The sequence below is a fragment of the Somniosus microcephalus genome, chromosome 4 (assembly GCF_052327205.1).
Source record: "Somniosus microcephalus isolate GS21.2 chromosome 4, FLI_Smic_1.0, whole genome shotgun sequence".
Classification (NCBI taxonomy): domain Eukaryota; kingdom Metazoa; phylum Chordata; class Chondrichthyes; order Squaliformes; family Somniosidae; genus Somniosus; species Somniosus microcephalus.
The window spans coordinates 94,334,240-94,352,683 of NC_140990.1; positions in this window are offsets into that span (position 1 = coordinate 94,334,240).

Here is an 18,444-nt window from a genome sequence, read left to right on the forward strand (position 1 = left end):
CCCCCGCCCCTCTCCTCCTCTCCCCCCCCCCGCCCCTCTCCTCTCCCCCCCCTCTCCCCCCCCCCGCCCCTCTCCTCTCCCCCTCCCCCCTCCCCTCCCCCCCTCTCCCCTCCCCTCCCCCCCTCTCCCTCCCCTCCCCCCTCCTCTCCCCTCCCCCCGCCCCTCTCCTCTCCCCCCGCCCCTCTCCTCTCCCCTCCCCTCCCCCCGCCCCTCTCCTCTCCCCTCCCCCCCTCTCCCCTCCCCCCTCCCCTCCCGCCCCTCTCCTCTCCCCTCCCCCTCCCCTCCCCCCTCCCCCCTCCTCTCCCCTCGCCCCTCTCCTCTCCCCTCGCCTCTCCCCTCCCCCCGCCCCTCTCCTCTCCCCTCCCCCCTCTCCTCTCCCCTCGCCTCTCCCCCCGCCCCTCTCCTCTCCCCTCTCCCCTCTCTCCTTTCCCCTCTCCTTTCCCCTCCCCCCGCCCCTCTCCCCTCCTCTCCCCTCCCCCCGCCCCTCTCCCCTCCTCTCCCCTCCCCTCTCCTCTCCCCCCCCGCTCCTCTCCCCTCGCCCCTCTCCTCTCCCCTCCCCTTCCCCCGCCCCTCTCCCCCCGCCCCTCTCCTCTCCCCTCTCCTCTCCCCCGCCCCTCTCCCCTCCCCTCTCCTCTCCTCTCCCCTCCCCCGCACCTCTCCCCTCCCCCCGCCCCTCTCCTCTCCTCTCTCTCCTCTCCTCTCCCCCCGCCCCTCTCCCCTCCCCTCCTCTCCCCTCCCCCCCGCCCCTCTCCCCTCCCCCCGCCCCTCTTCCCTCCCCCCGCCCCTCTCCTCTCCTCTCCCCCCCGCCCCTCTCTCCTCCTCTCCCCCCCCGCCCCTCTCTCCTCCTCTCCCCCCCTCCCCTCTCTCCTCCTCTCCCCCCCCGCCCCCCTCCCCTCTCCCCCCCGCCCCTATCCTCTCCCCCCCCCGCCCCTATCCTCTCCCCCCCCGCCCCTCTCCTCTGCCCCCCCGCCCCTCTCTCCTCTCCCCCCCTCCCTTCTCCTCTCCCCCCCGCCCCTCTCCTCTCCCCCCCCGCCCCTCTCCTCTCCTCTCCCCCCCCTCTCCTCTCCTCTCCCCCCCCGCCCCTCTCCTCTCCCCCCCCGCCCCTCTCCTCTCCCCCCCCCGCCCCTCTCCTCTCCCCCCCCCGCCCCTCTCCTCTCCCGCCCCGCTCTCCTCTCCCCCCTCCCCGCCCCTCTCCTCTCCCCCCCGCCCCTCTCCCCTTCCCGCCCCTCTCCTCTCCCCCCCGCCCCTCTCCCCTTCCCGCCCCTCTCCTCTCCCCTGCCCCCTCTACTCCCCTCCCCTCCCCCCCTCTTCCCCCCGCCCCTCTCCTCTCCCCGCCCCTCTCCTCTCCCCCCCGCCCCTCTCCCCTCCCCCCCGCCGCTCTCCCCTCCCCCCCTCTCCTCTACCCCCCACCCCTCTCCTCTCCCCCCCCGCCCCTCTCCCCTCCCCTCTCCCCCCTCTTCCCCCCCGCCCCTCTCCCCTCCCCTCTCCCCCCCGCCCCTCTTCCCCCCCTCCCCTCTCCCCCCGGCCCCTCTTCCCCCCCGCCCCTCTCCCCTCCGCCCCTCTCCCCCCTCTCCCCCTCTCCCCTCCCCTCTTCCCCCCCGCCCCTCTCCCCCCTCTCCCCCCCCGCCCCTCCCCCCCTCCCCCTGCCCCTCTCCTCTCCCCCCGCCCCTCTCCTCTCCCCCCGCCCCTCTCCTCTCCCCCCGCCCCTCCCCTCTCCTCCTGCCCCGCCCCTCTCCTCCCACCCCTCTCCTCTCCCCCCGCCACTCTCCTCTCCTCTCCCCCCGCCCCTCTCCCCCCGCCCCTCTCCTCTCCCCTCTCCCCCCGCCCCTCTCCCCCCGCCCCTCTCCCCCCTCTCCTCTCCCCCCGCCCCTCTCCTCTCCCCCCGCCCCTCTCCTCCCCCCGCCCCTCTCCTCTCCCCCCCCTCTCCTCTCCTCTCGCCCCTCTCCTCTCCCCTCCCCCCTCTCCTCTCCCCCCGCCCCTCTCCTCTCCCCTCCCCCTGCCCCTCTCCCCCCGCCCCTCTCCTCTCCCCTCCCCCTCTCCTCTCCCCCCGCCCCTCTCCTCTCCCCTCCCCCTGCCCCTCTCCTCTCCCCCCGCCCCTCTCCTCTCCCCTCCCCCCGCCCCTCTCCTCTCCCCTCCCCTCTCCTCTCCCCTCCCCTCCCCCCGCCCCTCTCCTCTCCCCTCCCCCCGCCCCTCTCCTCTCCCCTCCCCCCGCCCCTCTCCTCCCCCGCCCCTCCCCTCTCCCCTCCCCCCGCCCCTCTCCCCTCCCCTCCCCCCCTCTCCTCTCCCCCCTCCCCTCTCCTCCCCTGTCCCCGCCCCTCTCCTCTCCCCTCTCTCCCCTCCTCTCCCCCCTCCTCTCCTCTCCCCTCCCCCCGCCCCTGCCCCTCTCCTCTCCCCTCCCCCCGCCCCTCTCCTCTCCCCCCGCCCCTCTCCTCTCCCCTTCCCCCCCGCCTCTCCCCTCCCTCCCCTCCCGCCCCTCTCCTCTCCCCTCCCCTCTCCCCGCCCCTCTCCCCTCCCCCCTCCTCTCCCCTCCCCCCGCCCCTCTCCTCTCCCCTCGCCCCTCTCCTCTCCCCTCCCCTCCCCCCCTCTCCCCTTCCCTCCCCCCCCCCCTCCCCTCGCCCCTCTCCTCTCCCCTCCCCTCCCCCCGCCCCTCTCCTCTCCCCCCTCCCCTCCCGCCCCTCTCCTCTCCCCTCCCCCTCGCCTCTCCCCTCCCCCCGCCCCTCTCCTCTCCCCCCTCTCCTCTCCCCTCCCCCCTCCCCCTCTCCTCTCCCCCCTCTCCTCTCCCCTCCCCCCTCTCCCCTCCCCCTCTCCTCTCGCCCCTCTCCTCTCCCCTCTCTCCTTTCCCCTCTCTCCTTTCCCCTCTCCCTCTCCCCTCCTCTCCCCTCCCCCCGCCCCTCTCCTCGCCCCTCTCCTCTCCCCTTCCCCCGCCCCTCTCCCCCCGCCCCTCCCCTCTCCCCTCTCCCCTCTCCCCTCTCTCCTCCCCCCGCCCCTCTCCCCTCCCCTCTCCTCTCCTCTCCCCTCTCCTCTCCCCTCTCCTCTCCCCGCCCCTCTCCTCTCCCCTCTCTCCTCGCCCCTCTCCCCTCCTCTCCCCTCCCCTCTCCTCTCCCCCCGCCCCTCCCCTCTCTCCCCTCCCCTCCCCTCTCCTCTCCCCTCACCTCGCCCCTCTCCTCTCCCCCTCTCCTCGCCCCTCTCCCCCTCTCCTCGCCCCTCTCCTCCCGCCCCTCTCCTCTCCCCCCGCCCCTCTCCTCTCCCCTCCCCCCGCCCCTCTCCTCTCCCCTCCCCTCTCCTCTCCCCTCCCCTCGCCTCGCCCCTCTCCTCTCCCCCCTCTCCCCTCCCCCCTCGCCCCTCTCCCCTCCCCTCGCCCCTCTCCTCCCCTCCCCTCGCCCCTCTCCCCTCTCCTCTCCCCCCGCCCCTCTCCTCTCCTCTCCCCCCGCCCCTCTCCTCTCCCCCTCTCCTCTCCTCTCCTCCCGCCCCTCGCTCCTCTCCTCTCCCCCTCTCCTCTCCTCTCCCCCCGCCCCTCTCCTCTCGCCCCTCTCCTCTCCCCCCGCCCCTCTCCTCTCGCCCCTCTCCTCCCCCCTCTCCTCTCCCCTCCTCGCCCCTCTCCTCTCCTCTCCTCTCGCCCCTCTCCTCTCCCCTCCCCTCGCCCCTCTCCTCTCGCCCCTCTCCTCTCCTCCCCCCTCTCCTCTCCCCCCTCTCCTCCCCCCCCTCTCCTCCCCCCTCTCCTCTCCCCCTCTCCTCTCCTCTCGCCCCTCTCCTCTCCCCTCGCCCCTCTCCTCTCCCCTCCCCTCGCCCCTCTCCTCTCGCCCCTCTCCCCTCTCCTCTCTCCTCTCCCCTCCCCTCTCTCCTCTCCCCTCGCCCCTCTCCTCTCCTCTCCCCCCGCCCCTCTCCTCTCCCCCCGCGCCTCTCCTCTCCCTCCCTCCCTCTGCCATGCTCTCCCCTTACCTCTCTCCCCCACTCCCCTCCCCCAGGCTGATGAAGGTCTCCTCTCTCTGATGGGGGACTGGGTGGGGTCAGTGGGTCAGACACTAACCTTTCCCCGTCTGCGACCTAGGGTCTGATCCGGAGTGGAGGTAGGAGTAGAGGGAGTCCACTCTCCTGCACAAATGTGAAAGAAAGAACAGAGCCTAAATTGCAGCCTGGTTACCTGCTTGCCAGCTGCCAATTGTCTATATAGAGAATAATTAACCCCTTGCATCATTTCTCCAGCCTTTCTGCTCTGATTCTGTCTTCCAGATTCCGACTCTGATGAAGAGGACAGCGCGGATCTGCAGTCCCACAGCGCCGTCATGCACGGCAGCATGCTGCTTACGTTTCAGCAGAGAGACGCTTAAAGAGATGGGCCCTGCTTGTCTCCCCGCCAGTTACAGTACTGTATGGACAATGTGCTATGCAATCGACTGTTTTCTTTTGATAAAGTGTCTCTGTCACTGTCGTGTGTCAACTTTTTAAACTCATTTGGAAAGAGTGTGTGTGCATGTGTGTATATATGTATGTATGAGTGTGTGTGTCTGAATGGTGTGTACGTGTGTGTACATGAGTGTATGTGTGTCTGTACACGTGATTGTGTGCGTGTGTACATGTGTGTGTCACTGAGAGTCTAAATACCAAGCCAGGTGGATCTCTGAACTGGAGTACCTGGCATGGAGGAGCTGAGTTCCTCAGTACCAAATCAGAAGTAATTGATATTCCTACCAGCGGGCCGAGAGTCGCTCCGAGCCCGAGCAGCGGGCCGAGAGTCGCTCCGAGCCCGAGCAGCGGGCCGAGAGGAGCTCCGAGCCCGAGCAGCGGGCCGAGAGACGCTCCGAGCCCGAGCAGCGGGCCGAGAGACGCTCTGATCCCGAGCAGCGGGCCGAGAGGAGCTCTAAACCCGAGCAGCGGGTCGAGAGACGCTCTAATCCCGAGCAGCGGGCCGAGGGGCGCTCTAAGCCCGAGCAGCAGTGTGACTATCTGATATTTATGGCCCCTACTTTTAGATTGCCCTACAAGAGGAAGCATCTTCTCTATGTCTACCTTATCAAACCCCTTAATAATTTTAAAGACCTCTATCAGGTCACCTCTCAACCTTCTCTTTTCTAGGGAAAAAAGCCCCAGCCTATTCAGTCATTCCTGAACTTGCATCTTTCTCTGGTTTCTCTCCTATCTCCCTTCATGCCCTCTCCGAGCTCATCTTATCTATGAGACCCACCTCTTGCTCCCTCGACCCTTGACCCCTCCATCCTTGCAACCGCCAACCTCCCTTCCCTCTCCAAAGGCCTTGAGCGTGTTGTCGCCTTCCAAATCCATGCCCATCTTTCCCGGAACTCCATGTTTGAATCCCTACAATCAGGTTTCGGCCCTGCCACAGTACCGAAACGGCTCTTATCAAAGTCACAAATGTCATCATATGTGACTGTGATAAAGGTAAACTATCACTCCTTGTCCTTCTCGACTTCTCTGCAGCCTTTGAAATGGCTGACCACACCATCCTTCTTCAACGTCTCTCCACCGTCGTCCAGCTGGGTGGGACTGCACTCGCCTGGTTCCATTCTTATCAATCTAATCGTAGCCAGAGAATCACCTGCAACGGCTTCTCTTCCCACTCCCGCATCGTTACCTCTGGTCTCCCCCAAGGATCTATCCTTAGCCCCCTCCTATTTCTTATCTACATGCTGCCCCTTGGCGACATCATCCGAAAACACAGCGTCAATTTCCACATGTACGCTGACGACACCCAGCTCTACCTCACTACTTCTTCTCTCAAACCCTCCACTGTCTCTGATTTGTCACGCTGCTTGTCCAACATCCAGTACTGGATGGGCAGAAATTTCCTCCAACTAAATATTGGGAAGACTGAAGCCGTTGTCTTCGGTCCCTGCCACACACTCCGTTCCCTAGCCACCGACTCCATCCCGCTCCCTGGCAACTGAGGCTGAACCAGACTGTTTGCAACCTTGGTGTCATATTTGAGCCCGAGATGAGCTTCTGACACCATATCCGCGCCATCAGTAAGACCGCCTATTTCCATCTCCGAGACATCGCTCGCCTCCGCCCCTACCTCAGCTCATCTGCTGCTGAAACCCTCATCCATGCCTTTGTTACCTCTAGACTTCACTATTCCAACGCACTCTTGGCCGGCCTCCCACGTTCTACCCTCCATAAACTTGGGATCATCCAAAACTCTGCTGCCTGTGTCCTAACTCACATTCACCCATCAGCCCTGTGCTTGCTGATCTACATTGGCTCCTGGTTAAGCAACGCCTCGATCTTAAAATTCTCATCCTTGTTTTCAAATCCCTCCATGGCCTCACCACTCCCTATCTCTGTAATCTGCTCCAGCCCCACAACCCTCCGAGATATCTGTGCTCCCTCTAATTCAGGCCTCTTGAGAATCCCTGATTTTAATCACTTCACCATTGGTGGCCGTGTCTTCAGCTGCCAAGGCCCTAAACTCTGAAATTCCCTCCCTAAATCTTTCTGCCTCTCTTTACTCCTTTAAGACGCTCCTTAAAACCTACCTCTTTGACCAAGCTGCCCTAATATCTCCTTATGTGGCTGTCAAGTTTTGTTTTATAACACACTTTCTCCAATGCCCCTATATCCTTTCTATAATCTGGAGAGCAGAAGAGTACACTGTACTTAAGTGAGGTCTAACCAAGATTCTATGTAAGTTTAACATAATTTCTCTGCTTTTCGATTCTATTCAGTCATAACGGCAGAGAAGGAGGCCATTCGGCTCCGTGCCGGCTCTCTGCAGAGCAATCCAGTCAGTCCTATTCCCCCGTTCTATCCCCATAGCCCTGCAAGTATATTTCCCTCAAGTGTCTATCCAGTCTCCCCTTGAAAACATTGAGTGTCTCCGCTTCCACCACTTCCGTCAGCTGCGCAATCCAGGTCAGCACCAATCGCTGTGTAAAAAAGTTTTTCCTCCCATCCCCCCTGTATCTCATGCCCAAAACCTTAAATCTATGTCCCCTAGTCCTTGTACCATCGTTAGAATAAAATTTTGCTGGACAAGATTTTGCTGGAAAAGACACAAACAACAAATTCGCTGACTGGGACTAATTGAATCACTGCACAGTGAGACATGCCACGCTTACGCATGGCTGGAACAAAGTTCATCTCGTGTCCTGACTGGGACTAATTGAATCACTGAGGACCAACAAGGTTCACTGGTATCCTATTATCGAACTAATCACTTGTATCCTATTATCGAACTAATCACATTCCGCCGGTGACGCGGACGGAACAAGACGGAACGAAGACCTGAAGAGGCAGAATTGGCAACACAAGTGTGTAAACTCCTGACTGGAGGAAAATAACGATATGCGCTAATAAACGAATTGATTGGATGAATGTAAATGATCTAAAACCAACTTCTTGGAATTGTATATAAGCTCGGCACGTACTACAATCGGGGAGAAGGTGCTCTCGCAGACCGCGTGGTTGCAGACGCTTCTCCCAGAGTTCTGTCATTTAATAAAGTTGTCTCTCTTACTCAAAGTCTAGTTTCCGAGGAATCATTTTTCCTACAACACCATCAACTAGTGGGAACAGCCTTTCCCCCTTCTAGCCTATCCAAACCCGTCATAATCTTGTACACCTCTATCAAGTCACCCCTCAACCTCTTTTGTTCTAATGAAAACAAATCCAGCTTCTCCAACCTGTCCTTGTAACCAAGATTCCCCATCCCCAGAACCATTCTGGTAAATCTCCTCTGCACTCAAGGGCTTTCACATCCTTTCTAAAGTGTGGTGACTGGAACTGGACGCAATACCCCAGTTGTGGCCTAACCAGCGCTTTATAAAGGTTCAGCATAACTTCTCTACTTTTGTACTCAATACTTCTATTTATGAAGCCCAAGATCCCATATGCTTTGCTAACCACTCTCTCAATATGTCCTGCCACCTTCAGGGACCTATGCACATTAATTCCCAGGTCCCTCTGTCCTTGCACACGCTTGAAAACTGTGCCATTAGGTGTATATTGCCTCTCCCTGTTCCTTTTGCCAAAATGCATCACCTCACACTTTTGTATTAAATTCCAACTGCCACTTGTCTGCCCATTCTGCTAGCCTTTCTATGTCCTGTAGTAATGAACCCCAGTGCTTTTTGTGCATATTTTTATGGCCTTATTAACCCACGTCACTACTTTTAATGATTTGTGAATGTGTACTCCTAGATCTCTTTTGCTTTGCTACCCCATTTAGACTTTTATTTTCCAAGAAATAAGTGGCCTCTTTATTCCTCCTACTAAAATGCACCACCTCACACTTATCTATATTGAAATTAATTTGCCAATTTAAAAGAAATACTTTCATTCATATATATATATATATAGTGTCTTTCACAACCACCGGACATTCCAAAGCGCTTTACAGCCAATGAAGTACTTTTTGAAGTTCATTTACTGTTGTAATGTAGAAAACACAGCAGTCAAATTGCGCACAGCAAGGTCCCACAAACAGCAATGTGATAATGACCAGACAATCTGTTTTAATGATGTTGATTGAGGGATAAATATTAGCAAGGGCACCTACCCTGCTCTTCGAAATAGTGTCATGGGATCTTATATGTCCACCCAGGAGCGCAGGCGTCAATTTAACGTCTCATCCGAAAGACGGCACCTCCGACAGTGCAGCGGGCTCCCTCAGTACTGCACTGGAGTGTCCACCTAGATTTTTGAACTCATGTCCCTGGAGTGGGACTCTGAACCCACAACCTTGTGACTCAGAGGCGAGAGTGCTACCAACTGAGCCACAGCTGACACATTACTCGCACATTCTTCAAGTTTATTACCATCTTATTGTATTTTGTCACAGTCTTCCTCAGTATTAACTAGAATGGGAAGAGATGGAGGCAGCCATTCTGTTTCACAAGTGGCAGAGGCTCCAACACAGGAGACCAAATAGAGAACAGAATGAGCATTTTCTGGAGGAGGGGGGGATGCCTGTAACTTTTAACTAAGATAGACAGGTCTGTCAACCAATCAGAACACAGGGACCACCGCCCATCCTTCAGTTACGTCAGTCAGAAAGCGGGAATTGTGCTACCCATGAGGTCAGCTTGGGTTTTAGATTGGCACAAGCGGCAACCAATCGGACCTCGTTAGTTAACCGTTGCTAGGCCCGTATTCAACCAATAGAACGAGGCCGCCGGGCTCAAAAAAAAGGCGGCTAATCGGCTTGTCATTATTATTATTTTTTACATTGTAGAAATAAGTTTGGCCGATATCAGCGCGAAGAGAAAACAAAATAAGTCAAAATCCCAGCAAGGAACAAAAAAAAAGACACCGGAAGCGGGGCCTTGACCGACAGGCGAGCGAATCAATCAGCGGCGGAGGATGGGAACAGCCCTCCCTCCCCAACAACCAATGAAAAAGGCGCAGCTTCGTATGGCGGCGCGACGGTGGAGGGGGGAGGGTAAATGCCATCAAGTTCGAGTGCGCCGGGGAGGTGGTGTATGAGGAGGGGGCGGGACTAATATCCTGACGGGCGGCGGCTGTAACCAATAGCAAGCGCGATCGCCGGGGCGGGCGCCCGCTGATTGGACGCCCGCTCCGGTGATCGCGCTTGGTTAGGGTGCCTCCCTCCCTTTCTTTCCCCGGCCTGGGTCGCTCATCTTCATCTTTCTCCCTCTCGGTGGCCGCCATCTTGTTGATTGTTGTGTCTGTGGGAACTTTGTTTTTTTTTACCCCTCCACCCCTCTCTCTCTCTCGCTCCTTTTTCGCTCTCGGAGCCGTTTATTTTTTTTACCCCACCCAACATCCTTTTTAAAAAAAATCCTTCACCTCGACCACATTCCCGCCCCCATCCCACTTCTTTTCCCGGTTTCCCTGAGCGGGCCCTGTTTTTTTTAAATTCCTCCTCCGCCCCCCCCCCCCCAACAAAAAAAAAATCCAGCTCCCGGTTTGGAGGAGTTTGGGAGCTTTTTCTCTCTCTATCTCTGTCTGTCTGGCTGGGCCTCCTCCTTCCTTCCACCCCCCCCCCACACACCAGGCCCTCGCACACTGCCCGTTTTAATTTTTATTTTCTTTTTTTTTAAAAAAAAGCCGCCTCTCCTCCTCCTCCTCTCCCTCTCGGGGTTTTGTCCTCTCGGTGAGTACAAAGTCTTAACAAAAGAAACCGACGGGAGCCCGGGGCCTCGGCCCCGGGGTGGGTGGGGGTGTGCGTGTAGTGCGGGCTTTTTTTTTTCACTCCTTCCTTCGGGTTGGGGATCTGACGGCCCCGCCGATATGTATAATATAAATAAATATATATAAATTTATACACGTTAAATATCCGCTATTGGAGCATTAAATTAAGTAAATCGGCTCTTAAAATCGGGCTGATTTCTAATTAAATTAAATCTCTTTAAAAGCGAGCTAAGCTCTTAATGAAATCAGTTTTAAAATTCACCTCCATTCTAATTAGATCTCTGAAATCTAGCTGAACTCCAATGGAAATCTAGCTCCTTTCTAATTCAGTCAATTCTTAAAATTAGCTCATTTCTAATTAAATCTCAAATCTAGCTCATTTCTAATTAAATCTATTAAAATCTAGCCCATGTCTAATTAAATCTATTAAATATAGCTAAACTCCAATTAAATCAATTCTTAATCTAGCTATTTTCTAATTAAATCAATTCTAAAATCCAGCTGAACTAATTAAATCTCTGAAATATATCTAAAATCCAATTAAATCAATTCTTAAAATTAGCTAATTTCTAATTAAATCTCTTCTAAAATCTAGCTAAATTCCAATATCTTCTAAAATCAAGCTAGATTCTAATTAAATCTCTTTAAAAATGGCTTTACTAATATCTTATGAATGTGAATTCTATTTCAATATTTAATCATTAAATGTAAAAACTCTAAAATTAAACAATCTAAAAATTAATATCTGCTTATGAATGAGTAGTTGTACTTCAATATTTAGTGAATCCTCATTATTAAAACTAAACTCATTCTAGTTAAATTGTAAGTTTGAAAAGAAATAATATCTGGTTATGAATGAGTAGTTGTGAATTTGACCTAAATATTTAGGTATTAAATTGTCATTGAACCTAAAAACTCCTTTCATTACTTCTAGTTAAAACTTCTAAATTATCTTCTATACTAAATTCATCACGATGATAAATATCTACTTGCCAATTCTACTGAAATCCTAATTAATTTCTGATTCATAAATCATATTTAAATAATTTCTGATCAACTTGTTACAAAATCTAAATCTTAATATCGAGTAATGATATCTAATTGTATAAATTCTAACAATTGTATATTTAGGTCCAATTAGATGTCTGGTTTTAACAATTCTAATTAAATGTAGTTATAATTTGTAATACTTAAGCTTTTCAATTATTAAATAGTTATAAATTCTAATCTATCTTGGTTTAATAAATTACAATTAAAATATTATTAAATGCTTGCAATTGTAAATATCTAAATCCTGACTGAAATTTTAGTTAATAAATTTATAAAAATTATATACGTAAAGTATTAAACATCTAATGATAAATACAAATGAGTAATTCAAGTGTTAAAAATTTTAAATAATTCAATTAAATTAATTTAAATGATACATTTACTGTATTCTAATTCAACATGTCATGTAATACTGAATTATAATACCAAGATAAATATTTATACATGTGGGTAGCTTTAGTTGTAAATCCAGTTTATTAAATATTTAGAAATTCAAGTTAAATATATTTAATTAAATTTATCTAAATCAGTTGATTGAAATTACATCAATATCTTTAATTTTAAATTTGGTTAAAAATGTGTAAATTATAAATGCATACAAATATAGTTTAAACTAATATTTGTATTTTGAGGTTGTGATATTAAATGCGTATTTATAAATTCACATTTCATGTATATTCAAAATATATTGATTACATTTATAATTCAAATAATTAAATATACACTGTCATATTGAAATAAATTTTTACTTCTAAAATAACATTTGTTTACATTCAAATTATTTAATGCATATTTATGCTTAATTATAAATGCAAATATTTATTTGAAAAACTCAATTAAATAACTTGAATATTAATTGTAAACCCATTAAAATAAACATTCAAATTATTGATGTAATTCAAATTGGTAATAAATTTATATATATTTATGATTACAAATTGAAATGTTATCAATACATCCCTGGCTAGGAGAAATTGCTAATTTTTTAACATATATAATGTGCACTTTTTAAAACAGATTTAAAAAAAAAAAAAAAACATTTTTACTTTTAGAAAGCTTCCTTGTTTTATACTTTACCAAATGACTTCCTTGTTTTGCCCTTTTTTGGGGGGGGGGTGGAGAATATCTTAAGATTTGTGTTTTTAAGATTGAAAACTTCATTTTTTAATATTTTATTTGCATTTTACACTTTACAAAGGAAAGCCTTTTAGAACGTGATTTTTCATAAGAGGAAAACATTTTAAAATTTACTGTTTATATTCCAAATTTCATTTTTTGCTATCAAGTTCAGATGCCATTTTTTACATAAAAAGTACATTAAATCCTTTTTGAGCGTTTCTACACTAATTTGCAGTTTTGTTTGTGTATTTGGTGTGAAAAGTTTGAAGTTCTGCAGAAAAAAATCTGATTATGGGAAAGTTGAATTTTTCTCCACTTTCAAAAGCAGGGAAAGGATTCTCAAACTTTTTGGATGTTTTAGATCTTTCGAATGAGAATATTTTGTGTTTTGTGTGTATTTAGCACTTTGAAAAAAGGAAAATGATGCATTTTGAACCTCAACGACTTCTTTAATTTTCACTTTGGGGAAAAGCAAAACACCTTTTATGTTCTTGAAAGAATTTGTGCATTTTTGTAAACTAATCCCAAAAATGATTAATCAGGAGCACATTTTGATAAAACCTTTCCCTTGTGGGGAAAGTGACATTTTTTGCAAATAGTTCAATTTTTAAAGAAATGTTCTTCAAGGGCATTTCCTGTTTTGAAAACATTGTTAACTTTTAATGTTTTGTACTTTTTGAAAGTGTTTTTTAAAATATAAATCTTGTAATTTAAAAAAAAAAAATGGAAAATACATATTTGATGTTGGTTTTTACATCTGCACCGTGAAATTTTTAACGAGATCTGAATTGGCTTTTTAAAAAAAGACAATTGAAATGCTGTTTCAAAAAAAAGACGTTTTGTATTTTTTTCTGAAGGGGAAAAGCAAAAGTTGGCGTCCCTTGTTCGCTCGAGATGTTGATCACAGAAAGGCCCAGGATGGTTCGGGGCAAATCCTCACGTGGCCGTTTTCTCGGATTTTGCTAAACTAAATCAGCGCTAGTTTTTTTAAAAAAAAAGAAAAATACAAATCTGTATATTTTGGTGACTTTTGGATGCAGCGCGGTGAAGCCTGGAGGTTGCCGTTGTCTGGCAAATGCTCGTTCTGCTCGCTATTTCAATGGCAGCGTGTAAAGAGCCGCCGCTGCGTTCAAGATGGCGGTCAGAGCGGTGTCACACTGGGCGCCTGCCCCCACCCCTTCTAACATCGCAGAAACGGCAATTTTCTTGCTGGTGGTTTTTTTAACGAAATTGAAATGTTTTCAAGTTTTTCTCTTCCGCTCAAAATTTACTTCTGTTGAACTTTTGTACTCTTAATCTTTTTTATATTCGCAGTTTTGTGGACACTTTTTCCCTAAAACCAGTTGGTTGGGCCTCTCTATAAGATCAACATGAATGCAGAAGTAAGCACCAACATTTTTTTTTCAAAAAAACTTTTTTAAAGCTGAAAAGTGTAAGAGTTGCAAAATAATCTTTTTTCTTTTTTAAAAAAAAAGCTATATACTCTTTTTAAAAAAAAAAGTTAATCTCTAGCTTCAGCAGTGTGTGCGAGTAGATTTCCCAAAAGCACACTTGTATATGACTTTTATATATTTAATTTTAGTCTTTTTTTTCGAGTTGGACTTTAAATTTAAAAATCTGGAAGTGTTTTTTTTAAACTATTAAGATTTTTAACTTCTCTTTTTTCCAGTGGTTTTCCCCCTTTTTAAAAAAAAACGATTGCTCAAACTGTTAGAATTTTTTCCGTAGAGATGATCTTTGAAAGTTTTATATCGAACCATTCTTGCTCCTGTTTCTCTCTTTTTTCCAAGCTTGAATCGAACTGTTGAATTTTGAAGTGTTTAAGTGCAATTTTTAACAAGTTTTTGAATGCTTTGTTTTTTTTTTAGTGCCTATGCCTTTTAATTTTTGATAGTTGTTGAACTCTGATGGTATAGTTGAGCAGAAGGTGACATTTTTTTCCCTTCCCTCCACGCCCCCCACACCACCACCCGTTGATGGAACGTGCAATTATGAGCAGATTATTTTTGTTTGGGGAAAATAAAACTGCTTCCAAATGCTGTTTTGCTTCTAGTCGCACAACACTTGAGTTTCTCTTCTCCTCCTCCTCCTCCCCCCCCCAACCAGACTGTTTTCCTTCTCTTCCTCCCCCCTTTCCTCCACACATGCCCTCTGACCTGTATCGTATGCATCCAAAAGCCAAGGTGGGGGGGTGTGGGGACACCAATCCCCACCAATACACCCTCCATGTGATTCTGCTGTGTGTATGTGTTTCATACCACTGCCTAGTCCCAGGGACTTGTACCGTAAAGTCCGAGTGTCTATTCTAAGATGAAGCCCGAGGGGTTGTGAGTGTCTATTCTAAGATGAAGCCCGAGGGGTTGTGAAATTCAAGTAAGTTTTTTTTAAGTGGCTGCTGCAAGAACAGTAATCCCTGTGGTTGGGAGGTGACGGATCTCCTTCCTTCCCTTACCCCCCACCCCCTTCCTTTCCCATGCATGCGCACTCGAGCATTAGTTTGTTTCATTCAGGCAGCTCTTGTCCCCACTGACGACCTTGCCCTGTCATTTTTAGTTGCAGATCAAAATGGTTCCGTTGTGGGGGTGGGAAGGGAGTGGGAAAATACCTCGAAGCAGGAAATGCTGGGAATCCACTGCAAGCTCCTCGGCGCCTGACTCTCGGAGTCATCTCAAACGTAGCGCCTATTGTTTCTGCAGTGCGTCCGTTTTGTGTGTCGGCGTGGCTCAGTCAGTGGCATCTCTCTTCCCACATCCGAAGGCTATTGCTTCAAGTCCCACCGCCCCAGGACTTGAGCCCATAATCCACACCAAGTGTACTGAGAGGAGTTGGAGGTGTCGTCCTTCGGATGAGATGTCACACCAAAGGCTTCCCTATTCAGGGGGAGGTTAAAGATCTCATGGCCACTATTGGAAGAAGAGCAGAGGGGAGTTCTCCCTCGTGTCCTGGCATCTACCTTCCTCCCTCAGCCAGCACCTAGATGATGAAGTGGTCATTGATCTCATTAGTGGTTTTTGGGATGTTACCGCATTTGCATCTAGTAACATCAGCACGGCACCTCAAAACATACCATTTAATAAAAGTATTTGCATTTATACAGCGCCTTTCACATTCTCCGGGCTCGCCAAATTGCTTCATGGCCAACTAATTACTTTTGAACCTCGTTGAATTTTGGGGGGCATTGACTAATGTGGTAGATAAGGGAGTGTCTGTGGGTATTATTTACATGAACTTCCAGAAGGCATTCAACAAGGTTCCAAATAAGAGACTTAACAAAAATGAGAGCGCATGGAATTGGAGGCAACCTATTGGTTTGGATAGGGAATTGGGTAGGAGTGCAGGGTTAAGAGAATGGGTATGTACTCAAATTGGCAACTAGTGGTGTCCCCCAGGGATCTTTGTACTCGGGCCTCTGCTTTTCACTATCTTTATAAATGATTTGGATGAAGGAGTAGAGCGCCATATATCTAAGCTTGCTGACCACGCTAAGTTAGGTGGCACATTAAGTAGTGTAGGCGGGAGCAGAAAGTTGAAAAGGGACATTGGTACATTGAGTGGGCAGAACTGGCAGATGGAGTTCAATGTGGGAAAGTGTGAGGTCATCCACTTTGGACCAAAGAAAAATAGGTCAGATTCTTTTCTAAATGTTGAAGCTAGGAACTGAGATCTAGGGGTCCAAGTACAAATTGTACAAACGATAAAGGCCGACAGTCCATTAGACTTTTCTATCTTGAGGGGTGAAAGTTTTGATGCAGTTGTACAGAGCTCGGGTCAGACCCCAGCTGGAGAACTGTGTTCTGGGCACCGCACCTCAGGGAGGAGAGATGGTCCATGGCAGGGGTGCAGCGCAGATTCACCAGAATGACACCAGGGCTTAAAAGGGTTAAATTTATGAGGACAGGTTGCATAGATTAGGCTTGTATTCCCTCGAGTATAGAAGATTAAGGGGTGATCTAATTGATGTGTGGAAGAAACTATTTCCTCTGGTTGGGGAGTCCAGAACAAGGGGGCTTAACATTAAAATTAGAGTTTAGCTGTTCAGAGGGTGATGTCAGGAAGCACTTCTTCACACAAGGTCATGGAAATCTAGAAGTCGTCATCCCCCCCCCCCCCCAAAAAAACCAAGGTTGGGGGGGTCAATAGAATTTCAAAACTGAGATTTTTGTTAGACAAGTGTATTAAGGGCTACGGAGCCACGGTAGGTAGATGGAAGATTGATGTCCCATGCATGCCCCCCCCCCCCCCCCCCCCCAACTCGTTCTAAGAAATAATATTTTTGCATAATGAATGCTTGGGTAGATGTTGCTGGTCGCCCTGAATATATTTTGGCGGTTAATTCTGCTCCCTTATACACGCTTGGGTTTTAAGAGTGAAGTCCAGCCACATCATTGGAGCTGGCCATCGGGTCGCCTCCCACCTCGCCGGCGTCACTTGGTGGGCAAGTGCGGCGAGAGCCCCCGCTTTACGTGTGTGAAACACTTCTACCGAAGTAACAGCAGCGAAGCAAACGCAGGTCTGAGGAATTTCCCAGCTACGGTGACCATGTAAGCAGCTTCACGTGAAGAGTAAAACCCGCAGGCTTTGCCTCTCTTTCGGGACAAGGGAATGCAAGTAGGGTGCCGGATGGAACAATCCCCTCTGCAGACGGAACTAGAATGGGCCTGTGGTCAAGCTGTTTTGTGGGGTGGGTGGGGGGGGGGGGGGGCGGGCGAGCGAGCGAGGTGGAACAGGTAGTCATAACAGCTTGCATTTTTGCAGTGCCTTTTACGTAGTGGAACGTCACAAGGCGCTTCACAGGAGCGTTGTCAGGCAAAATTTGACTCTGAGCCAGATTAAGGAGTTAGTAGGACAAGTGACTGAAAGCTTGATCAAAGAGGTAGGTTTTAAGGAGTGTCTTAAAGGAGGAGAGGTTTAGGGAGGAAATTTAACAGCTTAGTGTCTAGGCAGCTGAAGGCACAGCTGCCAATGGCGAGGCGATGAAAGTTGGGGATGCACAAGAGACCAGAATTGGAGGAGTGTAGAGATCTGAGGGTTGCCGGGCTGGAGGAGGTTAAAGATGGGGAGTGACGAGGCCATGGAGGGATTTGAAAACAAGGATGAGAATTTTAAAATCGAGGGTGTTGCTGGACCGGGAGCCAAGCACATAGACCGAGTGGGAATAAAGGGTACTTTGATTAGTAGGGTGTGACAAATCATAGAATAAGTACAGCATGGAAGACGACCATTCAGCACGTTGAGCCCGTGCCGGCTCTCTGCAAGAGCACTTCAGCTCGTCCCACTCTCCTGCCCTTTCCCCATAGCCCTGCAAATTTCTTTCCTTCAGGTACTTATCCACTCTCTTTTGAAAGCTGTGATTGAATCTGCCTCCACCACCCTTTCAGGCAGTGCATTCCAGATCTTAACCACTCAGTTTAAAAAAAAAAAAAAAAAAAATTTCTTGCGTTGCCTTTGGTTCTTTTGCCAATCACCTTAAACCTGTGTCCTCTGGCTCTCGACCCTTCTGCCAATGAGAACAGTTTCTCTCTGTCCAGACCCCTCATGATCTTGAACACCTCTATCAAACCTCCCCTCAATCTTCTCTGCTCCAAGGAGAACAACCCCAGCTTCTCCAGTCTATCAATGTAACTGAAGTCCTTCATTCCTGGAATCATTCTTGTAAATTTTTTCTGCACCTTCTCTAAGGGCTTCACATCCTTCCTAAAGTGTGGTGCCCAGAATTGGACACATGACTCCAGTTGGGGCCAAACCAGTGTTTTATACAGGTTCGTCATAATTTCCACACTTTTGTACTTGATACCTCTATGAAGCCCAGGATCCCGTAAGCTTTTTTAACTGCTTCCTCAACCTGCCCTGCCACCTTCAACGATTTGTGCGCACATACCCCCGGGTCTCTCTGTTCAGGATTGTACCAGTTAGTTTACATGTCCTCTCCTCCTGTATCACTTCACATTTTTCTGTGTTAAATTTCATCTGCCATGTGTCTGTCCATTTCACCAGCCTGTCTGTCTTCCTGAAGTCTATCACTCCTCCTATACTTCCAAGTTTTGTCATCTGCAAATTTTGAAATTGTGCCCTGTGCACCCACGTCCAAGTCATTTAATATATATACTAGCTGGGGGAGCCCGACGTTGCCAGGGCTGTTTTGGGCCGGGCAGTTTAAATGGAGTCCCA